Here is a 19,977-nt window from a genome sequence, read left to right on the forward strand (position 1 = left end):
TTCAAGCACGCTTTGCATACAAGGGACGGTAAGAGAGATGTTCTTGTCGGGGCAGACATGACACTTTTCTAGAGGCAATCTAGAGATAGAGCACTAGGCAGTCAGAATCCAGTGTCCTATGGGCTGGGGACAGGACCATTGAAGAGTCCAGCCTACAGCAGCATCCCAGAGGGTGAACCCTATGTGGTGTTCAAACATGGAGAGTAGCTCTAGAACACTGTAGCTAATCCATGTATTTGAAAACCACTGATTTCCACAAGGAGAGTCCATTTCTAACATTCACTTATTAATTAAATTGCCTAATGCTATCATCAAGCCTTAATGTTATCCGGGCTTGTATGGCTTTTGGATTGAGTAGCACAATTACCCTTTATATCATCTAACAACTGTGCTGAAGTATTGCAACACATTACAGGTCACAGAAGGTAGGGTGACTGTAGGTTCAGGTCTGGGCACTGCAGAGGTGGCTGTGTTTATATTTTCAGCTTTTGTGTTTGTGAATGTCATTGCGTGTCTGTCAGAGTTTGCAGAATAACTATGTAGATATATACATATTCGAAGAGATGTAACAACAGTTACATAACAATTACACGTGGACAGTACGACAGATGTTCTCTCTTGGTCACTAGGGTGGTGCAGTGACTTAGGATGTCACAAGGCTGGTGTGAGAGTATGCCTGTGTGTGTGCATTTTCCTCTCCCATCCTTTGACCATCATAAGATCTCTGAGATGTCTGGGCCTCTGAGAGCAATGACTGGCCTAACTTGGGTTCCTTCTGACTCCATCCATTCATTGGTCCTAGATCCTTGTGAGCTGCTGAGACATGAAAACCCACATCCTTGAAACCAGACCCTCACACCACTCCTCAGCATCCAGACAAGAGGGCACCTAGAGACCTTCCTCTGGCGTGGCCACCCAGTGACCTAAGTCATCTGGCCTTGCAGGGACCAAAGGGTGGGTTGGGCCGTCAGACCAAGTTGCACCAACTACAGCCGCAGTTTCTGACCATTTCCGGGCTAGGGCTCCTGTCCCTCACCTGGGCTCTCAATCTCTTCCCTTTTCTCCGTGGGCTCTTTTGGGGGCCCCGATGGAACCAGCTCCCCCAAAATTCAAGGCGGGCCCCTAAGGATTTCCTTTTCCTAATTTGCCTTAAGTTGCGGTAGGGCCTAGGGACCTCCTGTCCCGTTCCAGTCCTTCACACATCGACCTTTTGATTTTCCCACCTTTCTCTACCAATCTTTCCCTCCTGATCACCCACCCAGCCCAGACCTGGATTCAGGACAGGCAAACTGACACCTTTCCACTAGCCCTCCTCTCAGAGCCCCGACCTCGGACTCCTACTGTCATAGGACCTCTATCCTTAACAAGTCTTCGCCCCAGACCCCAAAACCGGGCGGAAGACCCCGGGCCCTCCTCGTATTCAGCCCATTGGTGGCCCCGCCCCCTCCCACAGCGCGCCCCGCCCTCACCAGATCTCTCACAGCTTCCGCTCCCCAGCGGGCGCAACGCCGCCTTCTCTCCTCTGGGCTCTCTCCCAGGATTTGCAGCTCGGCCCGCGACGCTGACACTGACGCCGCAGCTGAGGTGGCGGCAGCCGGACGGGGCGCTCACTGGCCGAGGGACGTGGGCTCCGCCTGTCGTCACTTAACTCCTGCATGTTGGTGTCTGCGGCTGCGCGGTGACCAGAGCGGTGTCAAGTACTCGTGCGCAGAAAGGCGACTCGCAGTTGGCTCCATAGCTCAGGGGTTAGAGCACTGGTCTTGTAAACCAGGGGTCGCGAGTTCAAATCTCGCTGGGGCCTACTTATTTCTTTTTCCTTCTTCCATCCCTCTCTTCTGAAGAGTTGAAAATGCACACCCCAACACGAATTTCCGCCATTACGTGTTTTTGCCCCTCAAGTGCCCCTTAAATGCTTGCCACCCTTCGGTCCCTCCCTCCCGTCTACTCTCGCGAAAATCCAGACCCACTGCGTCCCTGGTTTTGAGATCACAGGTTCTGCTGGCCCCGCGCGCCTTCTCTCCCGCGACCCCTCTCTCGCTTCCTTATGCGCGCCCTCTCCACGAGTTCACGGCGGGTCTTTCCGTTCGCCTCCTGTAGCTACACTCGGCCAGGGGTTTGCCCTGGTCTCTAATTTTTTCTGCGTTGCTTGGGGGATCACCTGTGAAAGCTCTCCCGCCCCCGCCCCCTGGGAATCTACTATTTTAGTCGAGAGTGGAGCGATGTTTAAGACCCCGCGTAGCTTGCCATTGGTCCCCGCAGGGGCTTCTTTAATGAGGTGGTCTTCCAGTAGGGCAGTCACATAGGGGTTGAAGACTCCCGGGAGTCCGGGAGGCACAAGTGCCCCAGCGTGCCCGTGTGGGGCGAGTCCCTTCGGGTCTTGATGGAAAGCCTGCCTCTTTGGATGGGAGCTGGCTTGTGTGAGGGAGGGAAGTGGGTCCCTCCTCTGCCACGCCCCCCACCCACCTCATTCACCCCTCCTGGGCGTCTACCCAGGTTCCCGCCAGCGGTTTTCTCTCCTCTGGTGAAAAGGAGGCCCGGGTTCTGTAATCGAACGCTGATCCAAGCTAGACCTCACGTGGGATGGCGACTCGCTCAGGGCTTTTCTGAGGGTCCTCATCCGCTGGAGAGAGGGCTCCAGTGGTCTCGGATGACGCGGCGGGGCCTAGTCAGGCCTCTGCGTCTGCCAAGGCCCCCCGGATGGGTCATGCCCGCGAAGGCCACGGCGGGTGGGCAGGCGCCCGAGACCTCCAGCGGGCCTGGTTCTGCCCATTGGGCAGGGCCCCCATGTTCACTGAGGATTTAGGGTCATTTTGTACACTTGACTTCCGTTAACAGAATAAGTAAGTCAGAAGGTCAGCATGTATTAGTGTTTTTTGTTTGTTAAAAGGAAAACTAAACAGTTGTTTTTAAAAAAGACTGGAAGCGAATGTGACAAAGTTACACCTTTTAGGTCCAGGTGTCACGAGTGTGTTTGCACTTCTCTTTATATAATTCCACAGAGACGAGAAGCGAATGCTTACAACACGGAGGCGGTAGTGACTGGGGGGCCGAGGACAGCCGCCGGAAGCAGAGGAGAGCCCACCTAACGCTGAGCGCGCACGCGAGGAGGAGAAGACCACAGCAGGTGGGGATGGAGTGCGTTAGCCACGTGGTCTCCAAGGAAGAGGCCGAGAGCAGGAGCGGCAGCGAGTAGAGAGGCCTCGTCAGAGGGCTGAGCAAGATCTCGGAGAGTGGCAATGGAAAAAAATCGCACTTTTTCCCCCTCGGAGTAGGTTAACCACCATTCGTCTCTTTCTTTTGTAACAGCCATCTGTGTAGGGAATTTCTCTGCTGGTGGCACAAAAATAAACTTTTGGGTCCACTCTGAGTGGATTTTCGTGAACTTTGAAAGCAGGGATTCCGAATCACTGCTTTTTACTACTAAATAACCCAGTGGAATTGGAGGAGGAAAGCGTCTGCACAGCCCGGGCCTCTGGTTTACTGGGCGGGTGACTGTTCTGGGGCGATCCCGGGAGAACGCAGCTAGGGCGGGTTGCCAAGACACGCGGCCTGGTCGCCGCGCGTGTGTGTGTGCGCGCGCGTGCGCGCACCGATGCTAGCCTCGGGGGACTGCGCACCAACTACCGTGGTCGGTCACCCTTTGAGGGAGCGGGGTTCCTGGCCATCTCATTTATGCTTCTCATTTCTCACTTCCCTACACTTTCTGAATATTTTGCAAATAAGTATATGTTGTTTTTAACATTTTCATAAAACGATAAAGAAAAGCATCCCCCCGCCCCCCCGCCCGCCCTTACCAGGCGCTTCATAGGAAGGAACTAACCAGGTTTCATTTCGTCTGTCGCGGCTCGGGACCTAGTCCATCCCGCGTCCCCTACAAGCCCGGCTCCAGGAGTCCCCCGGCTCTCCCGGCTTCTGTACCCTGCCCTTGGGCCACCAGACTTGCGCCTTATTTGGGCTCCCCTGGGAGAGGAGGAGTCCCCAAAGTGGAAGGATGCCCCTGTCTGCTGCCCGAGTAGCCTCAGCAATGAGGCGCTCATTTGGATTCCAGGAGATCTCAGAGGGGCCAAGGGATTACCGAGTTTTTATGCTGAGCGAACTATCTACCGCTGAGAGTTAACAGCTGATGCGAAGACGGTCGAACAGGGATAGGTTGGGCGTGAGAGATTAGGAGATCCAGAGAACGCTTTCATTATACCAGAAAAAAAGGTTCACTTTCTCAGCGGTTAAACGACTCTACATAGAAGCATATCAAGGATTGAACCAGGAGCTATTTCAGCGGGTGGCTCGTTGGTCTAGGGGTATGATTCTCGCTTTGGGTGCGAGAGGTCCCGGGTTCAAATCCCGGACGAGCCCCGTTTTCTTATCTTTTTTCATTAAACCTTCTGAAAATCTCTTGTTATGTGGACAGTTTTCGTCCTGGACGGGCAGTGGGCATCACCAAGAGTTCCGGGATGGGAACGAAGTGCAGGTAGAAGAGTGGCTGAGCAGCTTGCCGGTGAGAGCTTGGGTACAGAGCCTTCTGTGGGCGTTTCCAATGATCTGGCTCATGGGACCATTGTTTCACCACCATAAAGTTGTGTATGCACCGTACTCACAAGAACTTTTCCTAACCAGAGATTTTCAGTAGTATTACGAAAAAGTTCAGCCGGGCCTGTTTCCGTAGTGTAGTGGTTATCACGTTCGCCTAACACGCGAAAGGTCCCCGGTTCGAAACCGGGCGGAAACAATGTCGGCTACGGGCTGACTCCCCTTTTTGCTTCTTGAAATTTATTACTTTGGAGTTAAGTTTGCTTCCAGTTCAGGACATCCCATCATCACCTCTCCCGGTTTTCCAGGGAGGGGAGAACCAGCATCTACAATGCTGGATTCCCCCACTCATCCTCGGGCCCCCGTAGAGACCTTAACCCACCCAACTTGCGGTCTGGGACTTCGGCGCGCCCTGAGCTGAGATATATCTCAGCAGGCTGGTGAACGCAGTCCCATGCTCCGAGTGAAGGCGGGGCCCGCGGTTGAGCGTCCAATTTGCATAATCCTTTTTGTGAAGAATGGGGAGGGAGAAAAAAAAAAAAAGATAAACAAGCTGGCAGCGGTGGGATTCGAACCCACGCCCCCGAAGAGACTGGAGCCTTAATCCAGCGCCTTAGACCGCTCGGCCACGCTACCCTGCCTTTGGCCACCTTTTGGGTGTTATTTTTCATTTAGATAACATCCGCACGGTCCTGTGGGAAATCAATTGTTGGGGTGGGTCTACAGGTCAGCAGAACCACACTCCAACTAACAGAATTAGATTGCCCAGAGCCACCGGCGTGGATTCTGCGCTCTGCGAGCACTCTGACAAAGGAGGATTTGCGAAGCAGAGACGCACACAATGTTTTTGGGAAGGATACTCAAGAAGACATTCCGGCAGTTCACTTTGGGGAAGCGGGCGTGGACGCAGGGGAAGCCTTCTACACTATCACTTGTTTTGTTTTGTTTTACCCGTGAGCTTGTGTTGTTTTTACGAATTTAAAAAAGAAAGGGGAAACACTGCACTACTTCCTCCCAATTCTTTTTTGTTTAACCCATAACATTTTTTGGCAGTAACACCGACACATTCAGAAGTGGTTCATCAGTGACAGCCTTGGCGGTCTCAGAAGCCTCCATCCATGCAGTTCTGTTGCCTGATGTTTCCACCCTTGAAACAAATGTTCCAGCTGGAGGTATGGAGGTACGGGGTCTTGACAAAACACGCTTCACTGCATACTGTAAGGAGACACCCCCCCACCCGCCCCGCATTATAAAAACCCACTTCTTAAAAAATAACAAATCCAAGAAAAGTATATAGAAAAAAATTCACCTGCAAGCCCCAAACTCAGAGACAACCATCACTATTTGGTGAACTAATCTCCAGTTTGGTTTTCTGTTGATTTTTACCTGCATCAGTGAGTGATTTTGCTTCAGATACACACTTGAATTGTGCTTTAAAAAAAAATTGCCTCGAATGCCAGTGCATAACTAATAACAAGATTAGCTAGAGAAGGAGACTGAGGAAACTTCAGATACTGAGGGGGATTTCTGGGCAGGTTTAAAACCTTTAAGGGTTGACGGACATGAGTGTTCATAAAGTCTCTTTTAGATGCAGGGCTTTCTTTTTACTTGACAATTTTCACTTAACAGTTCTTACATTATGAAGTTGAAACAGTTAAATGAAAAACAGAGGGCAAGTAAAACAGACACTTTCTCTAGAGTATAAGGATGTTAGAAATAGTTTGTTTTCTTGTACTTTCACATACATTTTAATGTCTCAAATTTGAAACTGTATTAAGGAAGTCTTAAATTTGACTTTTAAAAATAGTCAAGACAAGGTATTTTCTTGAATTATAGATCACAGTAGCTATCTAAATGATTAAGATACAAGTACAAGCAAAATTTCAGATGATCTTGGAAACACATTTTAAGACATAGCACACACAATACATATTTCTTTGGGGGCTTGATTATCCTTTAGGGATACTGAAGAATACTCAATTTATCTTACACTAAAAATTTAGCCTTTGATAACCACAGCTTGGATAGATCACAAAGTGGAATCTTCAAAGTTTTCTCCATATACTTTCAGACAAGGGAATTCCCTGGCAGTCCAGGGATTAGGACTCGGCGATATTACTGCTGAGGGTGCGGGTTCAATCCCTGGTCGGAGAACTAAGATCCCGCAAGCCTCGCAGTGTGGCAAATAAATAAATAAATAATAAAAATGCTTTCAGTCCAAATAACTCAAAGAGATCTTGTGTCTTTAATTGGACAAATTAGTTACTCTTTGTCATGCAACTAATACAGTGGGCTCTTGTGCTGGTAGTTTGTCTTGGTCATGATTTATTCTTGCAAAACCATCCCTTACATATGAAAGATATTTTCCCCAATGCAAGGAAAATAATCTGGATCAATAACAAAGTCAAAGCCATAGGTGTTTTAGGACATTGTTGAAAACAGGATTCAATAGAACTAACAGCCTTTTTCTTTACCAATTATCTTCCTTTTTCATAACTGTGCTGTCCCTGCCCTATTCTACTCTGCAAAAATAAATAAATAAAAAAAATTAAATTAGAAAAAAAATTTTTTTTAAGATCAAGTTTTCCATTGGCACGGACCTATTTGGAAAGAACCCGAGAGACAGTGGAACGCTGGGTCTCTCCCAAATCACTTAACTACTATGTATCATATCAATAATCTAATCACAGCCGAGATCTTCGGTCCAACGACTGACAACCATGAGTGAAAAAAGCTTTTCCATAAAAGCCAACTGATCAAAAGAGGTCTTTTCATAACTCATTTGAAACCAGCCATCCATCCAGAGCTGCTTCTCTTACTCTGGAGGTTCTCAGAAACACGTTGTCTCCTCCAAGGGCTGCTGAAAGTCTGCAGCCTGCACCACTCAGCTGCTCCTCTTCAAGATAGTCCTAGTCATCCTCCCAGCCATCAAATTCCTAGTCTTTCTCGTCGTACCCCCCTCCCCCCTCCCCCACCTCCTCGAAGCCAGGGCTGGCGATCTGGCCTGGCTACTCCCCAGAGCTGGGCCGGTTAGCAAGGCCTCTGTGGCCCTGTGGCTCCGCCGTTGGCTGGGCCGCCTCCTCCTCCATTGGGCCGTCCTGGTCGAGCTGTGGCAGGGGTCCGGTGCGGGGTTCGGGGATGGCTCCCGGCTCCCCCGGCTGCCTACCTCCATCTGTGGAAGGTCACTCCTGCCAGGCATCAGGTCCATCAGCACGTCATTGCTCTCGTCATAGAGCTGGGACGGCTCGTTCATTCCCAACATTGTGCAAGCGGCTCTACCTCCCAAACGGCGTTTTTAGCAAGATAGAAGCTACGCCTTGAATCACATTTTTTTTTTTTTTTTTTTTTTGTGGTATGCGGGCCTCTCACTGTTGTGGCCTCTCCCATTGCAGAGCACAGGCTCCGGACGCACAGGCTCAGTGGCCATGGCTCACGGGCCCAGCTGCTCCACGGCACGTGGGATCTTCCCGGACCGGGGCACGAACCCGTGTCCCCTGCATCGGCAGGCGGACTCTCAACCACTGCGCCACCAGGGAAGCCCTGAATCACATTTTTTAAACTTAGATTTTTATGTAATTACATTTTCCAGAACCTCATTTGAATGGTTGGCTGGCTCAAATTCTAGAACACAAAAGTAGCCTGATTTCTGTCCCTAGGGCTCTGAGTTTGGATGGGAGATTCGAAGAGAAGAGGGTAATCAATACACTGGGATTACTGCTGCATTCGGTGGCTTTATTCCTGGTGCTTATGTTAAATCTTAATGTAAAGACTGTGGTGTAATTTTTATAACTTTGTATAGCTGTCTGCTTTTCAACCAATGTGTGTGCCTTTCAGGCCTCATGGGCCTGCAGAGATTGGCCTTAGCTGAGTATTTCGTGTTTTAATAACACGACCTTCCACTCAGTCATTTTATTAACAGGCCCTTCCACTGCTTCACAGTGAGGTCCTCAGTGTGGATTAGAAAATGTGTCTGTAAAACCACATGGAATCATGAACTGACCACAGCCCCTGACATTAGCAGGGCTCTTACTGTCTACACATTAGAGCATTAACTTCTTAGAATGTTAATTTGGAATCTGGGCTCAAAGAAAGAGAGAAAGGGAGGAAGAAAGAAAATATTTTGAAATAATTATACATTCACATAAAGTGGCAAAGAAATGTACAGGGAGGTCTCATGTACCTTTCATCTGCTCTCCCCAATGATGACATCTTGTATAAGTATAGTACAGTAACAAAACTGGAAATTGATATTGGTACAACCCATAGAGTTTATTCAGATTTCTCCATATCTCTATATAGCAATTTTTTCCCCCAGCACATTCATTTTCTCATTCTTTATTTACACTGGAATCAGCTCACTATTTAAACTTATATAATTTGCAATAATTTAATATGTACATCATTATTCTTTTTTTAATAACAGAAGTAAAACTTTAATTCACTAATTTGTGGAAATTAAACAATACAATCTTAAACAACCAATGGATCAATGAAGAAATCACAAGGGAAACTGCAGAACACTTAGAGACAAATAAAAATGAAAACACAGCACACCAAAACTGCATGTTTTTTCAGTGTTATGATTGAACATTGTCTATTAGGCTACCCAAGATTTAAATTTACCTAGTTCTCAAGGGGCATGATTCTTTGTTTGACTCACTACTTCTTATTTTTTTATTTTTTATTTTTTTTAAGGGGACGGGGGAAGATCTAAGAGATGGCACCAGGCCACAGTCGACACCCAGTGACAAGTAACAGCTGCACTGCTGCCCCTTCCTGCCCCAGGACCTGATATATAGCAATTTTATCACATGTGTAGCTTCATGTAAGTGTCACAGTCAAGACATAGAACTAACTGTTCCATCACCACAAGACTCCCTTGGGCTACTCTATTATAGCCACATACAACCCCTCTAATTTCTCCTATTTCCCATCCCTAACCCCTGGCAACCACTAATCTATTCTCTGCCTCTAACTGTGTTGCTTCCAGAACGCTATATAAATGGAAAAAGACAATATGTAGTCTCTAGAGATTGGCTTTTTTACTCTGCATAATTGCCTTGGGATCCATTCCAGTTATATCAATAGTATTTCTTTTTTTTTTTTTTTTTTTTTTTTTTTTAGTATTTTATTTTATTTTATTTATGACTGCGTTGGGTCTTCGTTGCTGTGCGCGGGTTCTCATTGTGCTGGCTTCTGTTGTTGCAGAGCACGGGCTCTTGGCGCACGGGCTTCCGTAGCTGTGGCTCGAAGGCTCTAGGGCACAGGCCCAGTAGTCGTGGCACACGGACTTAGTTGCCCCGCGGCATGTGGTATCTTCCTGGACCAGAGCTCGAACCCATGTCTCCTGCACTGGCAGGCGGATTCTTTTTTTTTGCGGTACGCGGGCGTCTCACTGTTGTGGCCTCTCCCGTTGTGGAGCACAGGCTCCGGACGCGCAGGCTCAGCGGCCATGGCTCACGGGCCCGGCCACTCCGCGGCATGTGGGATCCTCCCGGACCGGGGCACGAACCCGTGTCCCCTGCATCGGCAGGCGGACTCGCAACCACTGCGCCACCAGGAAAGCCCTCTCTCTTTCTTCTTTTTTTTAAATTGCTGAGTAATATTCCATGGTATAAATGTACTACAGTTTGTTTAACCATTCACCTGTTTACTTTTATTTCTAGTCTGTTGAATTTTTTTTATCATGAAAGGGTACTAAATTTTGTCAAATACTGTTTCTGCAGCAATTGAGATGATCATGTGATTTTCCCCCCCTTAATTCTGTTAATGTGGACAACTTTTTAAAATATTAAGTTTTGATAAGTTCTTTATTTAGTCCAGCTACAAGTCCTTTGTCAAATATGTGGTTTGCAAATATTTTCTCCTCAACTAATTTTTGTCATTGTTGTTGCTATCCTTTTTGCTGCTTGCCTTTTTTTTTTTGAGGTAACATTGGTTTATGGCATTATATGTTTCATGTGCAACATTGTATTTCTACTTCTGTATACACTACACTGACAAAGGGGCAAAAGCAATTCAATTTCTCAGAGAAAGGATAGCCTTTTCAACAGATGTTGCTGGAGCATCCGTAGACAAAAGGATGTATGTTCTGCTCTCCCTGGAATTTCCTCCACTCAAGTCTCACTGGCCTCCCTTTCATTCTTTCCTCCAACAGAGCAGGCAGATGCAAGGCTTGCTCTTACCTCCTCATATAAGACTCTCCCCAGGTATTTTCCACCTTGTTCCCTTACCTGCTTCTCACCTTCTTAGCCAGGCCTTCCTCCACATCTGTTTAGAGTTGAAATCCTTTTTTCCTTCTCATTCCTAAACTGCCTTATGTTTCTCACTGCACTAAACACCATTGGGCATGCTACATTTAATTTTGTTATACTCCTAATTTCTCAACTAAAACCTATGTTCACTGATGCCTCTTTTGCACATGGTGGGATCTCAGGCTCTTAGGACAGTGCCTGGCATATACTTTTTTCTCAGCACATATTTGTTGAATGATTAATTGTATTATGCAAAACAATTCAAGAAATTATTCTGGCATCTCACATTCTCATTTCTTGCACTGTAACTCCATTCCTTTCTCTGGGTGTTTAGTTAGCGAGTTCATTTTTCTTCCTAGAAATGACACCATAAAACAAGTCACCTTTTGGGGAAAAAGCAACTCTACATCTCCTCTCCTCCCTGCCTCTTTACCTATATCTCTCTCCACTCATCCTTTATTTTCCTGCCTTAGAAAACTCTTCAACCCATCACTGTGGCCCCCCAATCCAGACAGAGGGAAAGAGAAAAGAAAAAGGTCAATGAGACACTAAGTTAAGAAAAAGGGAGAAGTAGATCAAAGGAAGAGGACTGGAAGAAAGAGTGAGAAGAGGCATAACACTAGGAGATATATGCCCACCCCGTCATCCCCCCAAAAGAAAATAAAAACTAACAGAGGCAGAAAATAACAGGAAGAGAAAATGCTGATAAATAGAAATGCGAAATGACTAGCAATCAGTAATAGGAACTGCACAAAGGAGAGAGGCGGGTAACAGGTAAAGACCCTCACCTAAAGGTGGGTTCCCTGGAAGGAAACAAACTCAGCAAATACCCTGTGAAGGAAATTCCAGCCTCAAAATCATTTCATCCTCCTTTCTTTGTCTGCACTTACTGGATCAGCGGGGTCAGGGAGGAGCCCCCCAGCTCTGACCTCCTTCCTCAGCTCCCACCAACTTCTCAGCCCAGCTGTGGGTGTCCAAGTCACCCTCAGCCTCCCTGTGACTCTCTAGCTCAGACAGTGGGCCTCAGACAGACAACAGCCTCCTCTCAGCAGAAGGGGTGTGGAGAAAGTGAACCTAGTCAAGGAGACGGTGGGGGGCAGATGGGGACAGAGCCAGGATCCGTGTGTCTGAGCCCAGCCCCTGATTCCTGTCCACCTTCCATGGGCTGCCTCCCAGCCTGGGTTGCAGAACTGTCTCCTGCTGCCCATGCAGGTGCTTAACACTGAACCTGAGTGAGGAAGGTAAAGCTGTGAAGTCCCAGGGGAGCCCACAGACTCCAGCCCTGGAGCAGAAGCTCCCAAGTTTATAATTAAAGAAAACCAAACAGGGAGCTTGGGGACAGGACCAGAAGAAGGGCCAGTGGGACCGTGTGGGGAAACCTGGTCACGGGAGGGGCACAGGGCAGCCAGCGCACAGGAATGGGGGGCAAGTTTCTTGGTGCTCTTCCTCTCACAACAGACACATTTCAACGGTTTCCCAGTGACCTCCCAGGCCCACATGGGGTCTTTATCTGTGACTGCCCCAGTTGGCTCTCTCTGCACTATGCCATCCACACCTGTCCTTTTCCTGCCCTGTGAAGTCAGCCTGCATCTACTGGAGGCCTATGGTATGCAGAGCACTGCGTGAGATGTTGCACTTGAATCAAAAGTGGGAACTGAACACAATTCTGTCCCTCCTAGTGGGAGGGAAAGAAAAGCACCCATCTTAGAGAGTCAGATGGTGGCATGGGAGCTTGACCTAGTGGACTTAAGTAGAAAATTGTACCCAACTACCACAAAATACACATTCTCTTCAAGTGCACACCCAACAGTTGCCAAAATTGATCACATGCTGTTCCATAAAGCAAGTCTTGACATATTTCAGAGCCTTGAAATCAGACAGATTTCAATATTCTTCTAGTATTACACTAGAAATTAATTGACAAATAAACAAAACTAGAAAATCCATTTATATGTATTATGAAAAATTAGTAAACAGAAAACTCAATTAAATAGAGCTATGAAACAAGAAGGGGGAGCTCTCATGCCCTTCCATGATAGCAGAGCCCAACAGGAAGAAGAAAAACTTCTTTCCTGACAAGGACTCAGCAGATGAAAAGCTGTGGATTCTGTTTTCACTACCCCTCCCAACTTGTGACCACCTGGAGAGGTGGGATAGGGAGGGTGGGACGGAGACCCAAGAGGGAGAGGATATGGGGATATATGTATACGTATAGCTGATTCACTTTGTTATACAGCAGAAACTAACACACCATTGTAAAGCAATTATACTCCAATAAAGATGTTAAAACAAAAAAAAAAGGTTCTCCTTTCCTTGCTGTTAGGGCACTTGCATATGGCTCCCCATGGTAGCAGACCTTGAACTGCAATTTTCTGCTGATCCTGAATAAATCCATCTTTGCTGGAGAAATATCTGGAGTCTATTTTTTTCAGGTCAACAGTATATTCGTATATATGGAAATTAAGGGATAAGCTTTTATGTAACCCACGAGTTAAATAAGAAATTACAATGGAAATTTTTAAATATTTTGAAAAGAGAGATAACAAAGATATGACATGTCCAAACTTGTGGAATATAGGTAAAGCCATGTTTAGTAGGAAATTCATAACTTTAAATGGATATATTTTAAAATGAAAAAGGCAGAAAATCAACTGTCTAATTTCCATATCAGGAATTAGCAAAGAAACACTACATATATAAATCTCTTGTATACATTATATATATATTAAAATAAAAAACTAAAAATTAGAAAATCAAGGTGTAGAACAGTGTTTATAGTGTTCTAATTTTTGTGTAAACATAGGGAAGGAATTCATGTATGTACTGGTTTTTAAATGCACAAAATATCCCCAGAAAGATACATTCGATACTTGGGAGAGAATTTCACTCTACACACACACCCCTTTGTTTTTATTGGGGTATAGTTGTTTTACAATGTTGTATTAGTTGCTACTGTACTGCAAAGTGGAGTTCCCTGTGCTATACAGCAGGTTCTCATTAGTTATCTATTTTATACATTATTAGTTAGTGTATATATGCCAATCCCAATCTCCCAGTTCATCCTACCCCATCCCCCTTTCCCCCCTTGCTGTCCATATGTTGTTCTCTATGTCTGTGTCTCTATTTCTGCCTTGCAAACTGGTTCATCTGTACCATTTTGTAGATTATGCATATATGCATTAATATACGATATTTATTTTTCTCTTTCTGATTTACTTCATTCTGTATGACAGTCTCTAGGTCCATCCACATCCCTACAAATGACCCAATTTTGTTCCTTTTTATGGCTGAGTAATATTCCATTGTATATATGTACCACAACTTCTTTATCCATTCATCTGTTGATGGACACTTAGGTTGTTTCCATGTCCTGGCTATTGTAAATAGTGCTGCAATGAATATTGTGGTACATGACTCTTTGAATTATGGTTTTCTCAGGGTATATGCCCAGTAGTGAGATTTCTGGGTTGTATGGTAGTTCTATTTTTAGTTTTTTAAGGAACCTCCATACTGTTCTCCATAGTGGCTGTATCAATTTACATTCCCACCAACAGTGAATGAGGGTTCCCTTTTCTCCATGCCCCCTGCAGCAGTTATTGTTTGTCGACTTTTTGATGATGGCCATTCTGACCAGTGTGAGGTGATACCTCATTGTAGTTTTGATTTGCATTTCTCTAATAATTAGTGATGTTGATTGAGCAGCTTTTCATGTGCTTCTTGGCCATTTGTATGTCTTCTTTGGAGAAATGTCTCTTTAGGTCTTCTGCCCATTATTTGATTGGGTTTTTGCTTTTTTGATATTGGGCTGCATGAGCTGCTTGTATATTTTGGAGATTAACCCTTTGTCAGTTGCTTCATTTGTAAATATTTTCTCCCATTCTGAGAGTTGTCTTTTCATCTTGTTTATAGTTCCCTTTGCCATGCAAAAGCTTTTAAGTTTCATTAGATCCCATTTGTTTATTTTTGTTTTAATTTTCATTACTCTAGTAAGTGGGTCAAAAAAGACATTGCTGTGATTTATTTCAAAGAGTGTTCAGCCTGTATTCCTCTAAGAGTTTTATAGTGTCTGGACTTACATTTAGGTCTTTAATCCATTTTGAATTTATTTTTGTGTATGGTGTTAAGGAGTGTTCTAATTTTATTCTTTTACATGTAGCTGTCCAGTTTTCCCAGAACCACTTATTGAAGAGGCTGTCTTTTCTCCATTGTATATTCTTGCCTCCTTAGTCATAGATTAGTTGACCATAGGTGTGTGGGTTTATCTCTGGTCTTTCTATCCTGTTCCATTGATCTATATTTCTGCTTTTGTGCCAGATCCATTATTTGTCGACTTTTTGATGATGGCCATTCTGACTGGTGTGAGATGATACCTCACTGTAATTTTGATTTGCATTTCTCTAATAATTAGCAATGTTGAGTGTCTTTTCACACTTTGATTTTCACAAATGGCCCATTGGCCATCTGTATGTCTTCTTTGTAGAAATGTCTATTTAGATTTCTGCCCATTTTTTGATTGGGTTGTTTGTCTGTTTGTTTGTTTTGATGAGCTCTATGAGCTTTTTGTATATTTTGGAAATTAATCCCTTGTTGGTCATATCATTTACAAATATTTTCTGCCAGTCTGTAGGTTGTCTTTTTGTTTGTTTGTTTATGGTTTCCTTTGTTGTGCAAAAACTTATAAGTTTAATTATGTCCCATTTGGTTCTTTTTGCTTATATTTACATTACTCTAGGAGACAGATCCAAAAAAATATTTCTTCGATTTATGTCAAAGAGTATTCTGCCTATATTTTCTTCTAGGAGTTTTATGGTCTCTGGTCTTCCATTTAGGTCTTTAATCCATTTTGAATTTATTTTTGTACATGATCTTAGAGATTGTTCTAATTTTATTCTTTTACATGTAGTTATCCAGCTTTCCCTGCACCACTTATTGAAGAAAGTGTCTAAATGAGAGGCTTGCTGAGTAGTATATTCTTGGTTGTAGGTTTTTCCCTCTCATCACTTTAAATATGCCAAGCCACTCCCTTCTGGCCTGCAGAGTTTCTGCTGAAAAGTCAGCTGAAAGCCTTGTGAGAGTTCCCTTGTATATAACTTCTTGCTTTTCCCTTGCTGCTTCTAATCTCTCTTTATCTTAATTTTTGCCATTTTAATTACATTGTGTCCTGGTTTGTTCCTCTTTGGGTTAGTTTTCATCTATTATGCCTTCAAATATGTTCTCAGCCCCTATTTTCTCTCTGTCTTCTCCTTCTGGGACCCCTATAATGGGAATATTAGTGCACTTGATGTTGTCCTAGAGGTCTCTTAAAATGTCCTCATTCTTTTCTTCTTTTTTTTTGGTTCAGTTCCAGTGATTTCCACTACTCTGTCTTCTAGCTCACTGATCCGTTCCTCTGTATCACTTAGTCTACTGTTGATTCCTTCTAGTGTAATTTTCATTTCATTTATTGTGTTCTTCATCTTTGGTTGTTCTTCATATTTTCTAACTCTTAAAAACTTCTAACTTCTCACTCTGTGCTTCCACTCTTCTCTTGAATTCTTTCATCATCTTTATGACCATCACTCTGAATGTTTTCTTGTGTAAATTTCCTATCTCCACTCAATTTGTTTTTCCTCACAAGAGTTTTATCCCGTTCCTTCATTTGGAACATGTTCCTGTCTCATTTTGCCTAACTTGCTATTTTCTATGTATCTCCTAAGTTAGTTATGTTTTTTGACCTTGGATAAGTGGACTTTTGTAGGAGATGTCCTATGCATCTCAGCAGTACACTCCTGTCTTGCCACCAGAGCTGTATCTCTAGGGGTCCCCCTGTGTGGGCTGTGTGGGTTTTTCTGTACTGATGAACTAACTACTGGGTCTGGTAGTCTTGGTTCACTCCTGGCCTGGTTGGTTGCCAGACCCTGCTTTGTGCAGATGCTGCATGCTGCTGGTTGGCAGGGCCAGGTCATGAGGTGGCTGGTGCATAACCTCAATGGACCCCATGCTATTTCTGGTTAACTGGTGGGCAGAGTCAGTGTCCAGGAGATCCCAGGGCTGGTGTCTGTTCACTGGTGGATGAAGCCAGGCCCTGGGGCTAGTGCTGGCCCACTGGCAGGCAGAGCTGTGTCCTGGGGTCTTGCTGCAAGGCCCAGGGGTCCCAGGGCTGGTGCCAGACAGCTGGTCATTGGGGCTGGTTCCTGACACAGCTGCCTGTAAGGTCTGGGGTGTCCCAAAACTTGTGTTGGCTTGCTGATAAGTGGAGCCAGAACCCAGCTAGTCCCTGAGCAGGATCTGGCCTGCTGATGGGTGGGCTGTGCTCACAGGCTGCAGGGCTGCAATTGTCCTGCTGATGTTGTTCCCTTGGTCTTGGGTGAGACTTGTCCTGAGGCTAGAGCAGGCTTGCTGTATTAAGTATCCTTTTTATATTTATGCTTCAGTCTGAATATTTTCTACTGGTGCTAATCTTATATTCAACTGTGTCTATTCTGGAGGTAAACTCATATGTTGGGTTTGTGATTTTATTTAATGTATTTTTCAGTTCTCAAATTTCCATTTGATTTTTTAAATTGATTCCAAGTATCTAGTAAAATTCTCCACTGTGTGATTTTCCCCCTTGAATATATAAATAACAGTAATTTCAAAGTCCATTTCTTATAACTCCTAAGCCTGAATCTCCTTTATGTCTGCTTCTATTACCTATTTTGTTTGTTTGTTTGTTTATTTGGTCTTATTTTCTGAGATGCCTGGTAATTTTATAAACCATAGAAATAATTTGAAGGTTGTTACTTCCTAAAGAGATGGTTTGCTTTTGCTTTTGCTTTTGGATTTTTCTTTAAGGTGGACATTCACCTTAATATGATCTATGATTGGACTGATTTAAAGCTGCATTATGGTCTTTGTGAGAGCTCATCTCTTTCCAGGTCACCATTGCTTCTAGGGTGTGTTCTTTACAACATTCCACCTGAAAAGTCTCTTTTCTTTTAAAAAAATTTTTAGAGGAGAATAACTTCCCATTGCTAAGCCCTAACACCTGTTTTTGGATCTCCAGCACATCAGACTACCAAAAGGTCTACTCGACTCCTAACCTTTTAGTCTCTGTTTTATGCTCAGTTTCTCACCCTCTGAGCCTTATGCTACTTATTAATCAACAGACACCTCAAGGAGAAAAGGTCAGATAAAACTGAGCTCACCTTAGCATGCTTCCTTTTTCTCTGTGACTCCGGCCTCTAAGTCTTGGCTGTCGTTTCTTTCTGATGCTTTCAAATGTCTCTTTTATCTTATCCAGGTCTTCCCATTTTTTCTGACAAACAGAAAGCTTCACCATGGAAAAAAATTTTAATTTAATTTTACTTAATTCTGTTAAACATTTATTTGATACCAAAGTTAAAAGTATCATTGGTGCCTGTAATTAAATGAATGTTTGTCTCCCCAAAATGTTTGAGTTATGCCATAATACCCAGTATGACTGTATTTGGTGTAAGGAAGTAATTAAGGTTAATGGAGTTTATAAAGGATGGGGTCCTTATCTGATAGGATTAGTGTTCTTATAAGAAGAGACACCAGAGAGCTCACTCTTTCCCTGCACATGCTCAGAGGAAAGAACACAGGAGGACAAAGTCACTGTCTACAAGCCAGGAAGAGAGCCCACACCTGAAACTGAATCCTGCCAGAAACTTGATCTTGTACTTTCCAGCCTCCAGAACTGTGAGTTAATTCGTTTTTGTTGTTTAAGCCACACAGCCTTTGGTGGTTTGTCATGGTAGCCTGAGCAGATGAATACAACGGGCATCACTCAGAGACCATCAGGAACACATCAGTTGTCAAACAGAGTTGGAGGTTGCATTTTTGATCAAGGATTGATGTGTTTGTTAGGATTTTGTGTGCCTCAAGTTAACAGAAAACCATTCAACATCAAAATAGAAGTCACCTTATGCGACGAGTTTCATAACAATCTTATAACAAGCTCCTCTAACACCCTCCCACCAAACATCCCTTTGTTCTCCATGCTGCATCAAACATTAACTAGTCTAACTCAGTTTGACAATAGTGACATTTTACTTCTCTGCTCCCTGATTGATAAGGGATTCAAAAGTTGCCCTCCTTACAACCCTAGAAAGGGGACTGGACCCTCAACTTCTGGATGGAGGCTCACTAACTACAGACACTCATGGGCCTGATTGCATGGAGTTGACCAGATGAGAGATATCCAAGGAGAGCCTGGCATGTGTTTCCAAGGAGACTGTACCTGTAGGTGAATGTAGAACTTGTGCTTGGAGAATTCTGAAATTGTGAGACAAGATGGAGCAGTTCATGCTGGCAAGAAAAGAACAAAGTGCAGCAACAGTCCAGGGTCAAGATGACTAGATTGTTTGTTTGTCAAGTAGATGCTTTGTGAGGCTACCATCTCAAGCCTTCTTGGAAAGCCCTCTCTTGAAAGTGGTCTCTGTGAGGGGCTGAAAGCAAAATGCCAGGGTCAGGAAATGAGGGGGTCACAAGAAGTCAACTGGAGAGAGTCTGCCCTTGTCAGGGAACTGTCACTGCAGAGTTCTCAGAGGGTGGGGAGGGCATTCAACATCTATCAACATGCAGGGATGATGATAGATAGATAGATAGATAGATAGATAGATAGATAGATAGGGCACACAATGGAATTGGGATATTCACTGCAGAGGAGACTGATATATACTTCTCAAAAGGGTGCCCCATTGCCCCCCACATCCATAATCCTTCCTTAAATCCTAGAAAACCAAAGAAGGAAGAGAGATCTCAAAGTATCAGAATGAAAGGAGCAGGAGAAAGAGTGAAAAGACAGAACCTTTCACCCTTCCCTGTGGTAGGTCCCCAAAACAGATCTGAACTAGGCAGAGGCCACAGGGGAGATTTTGAATTTGGTGAGAGATTTAAGTCATGACTTGTATCAGGCTGGATCTTATCCTACCTGAAAGTTGGTCTTGATTAGCTAAGTGGGAATAGACTTACACCTGAAGCAGACCAGACAGCTCTGAGATCAGCCTGATCTCCATCAAAGGTGGTGAAGGATTTTCCAGGAGTGAAAGTGGTCCTAGCTAAACATAAAGCTCTTTCTTGGTTGTATGCAATCAAGGTTCACCCAATCACTATGTAGGTTAAATAAACAGTAATGTAACAGATGTCACACAGCAGAACAGAATAAATTGTCAATTGTACAGACAGTAGACTGTAGGAACTCACAGAGGCTGAA

The 19,977-nt window shown here is 44.6% G+C and overlaps 4 non-coding genes and 1 pseudogene across 4 annotated transcripts; 3 read left to right on the forward strand and 2 right to left on the reverse strand.

The window, feature by feature from the left end:
• The first annotated feature begins 1,728 nt into the window (after positions 1 to 1,728).
• Positions 1,729 to 1,801, forward strand: TRNAT-UGU (transfer RNA threonine (anticodon UGU)). The gene has a single exon. It is a non-coding gene; the product is annotated as a tRNA-Thr (tRNA).
• A 2,480-nt stretch (positions 1,802 to 4,281) lies between these two features.
• Positions 4,282 to 4,353, forward strand: TRNAP-UGG (transfer RNA proline (anticodon UGG)). Its single transcript has one exon. It is a non-coding gene; the product is annotated as a tRNA-Pro (tRNA).
• Positions 4,354 to 4,653: 300 nt separating this feature from the next.
• Positions 4,654 to 4,726, forward strand: TRNAV-AAC (transfer RNA valine (anticodon AAC)). Its single transcript has one exon. It is a non-coding gene; the product is annotated as a tRNA-Val (tRNA).
• A 355-nt stretch (positions 4,727 to 5,081) lies between these two features.
• On the reverse strand, positions 5,082 to 5,163 carry TRNAL-AAG (transfer RNA leucine (anticodon AAG)). The gene has a single exon. It is a non-coding gene; the product is annotated as a tRNA-Leu (tRNA).
• Positions 5,164 to 7,180: 2,017 nt separating this feature from the next.
• On the reverse strand, positions 7,181 to 7,789 carry LOC131755809 (EP300-interacting inhibitor of differentiation 1-like; annotated as a pseudogene).
• Positions 7,790 to 19,977: the final 12,188 nt, after the last annotated feature.

Source organism: Kogia breviceps, chromosome 4, assembly GCF_026419965.1.
Source record: "Kogia breviceps isolate mKogBre1 chromosome 4, mKogBre1 haplotype 1, whole genome shotgun sequence".
Taxonomy (NCBI): domain Eukaryota; kingdom Metazoa; phylum Chordata; class Mammalia; order Artiodactyla; family Physeteridae; genus Kogia; species Kogia breviceps.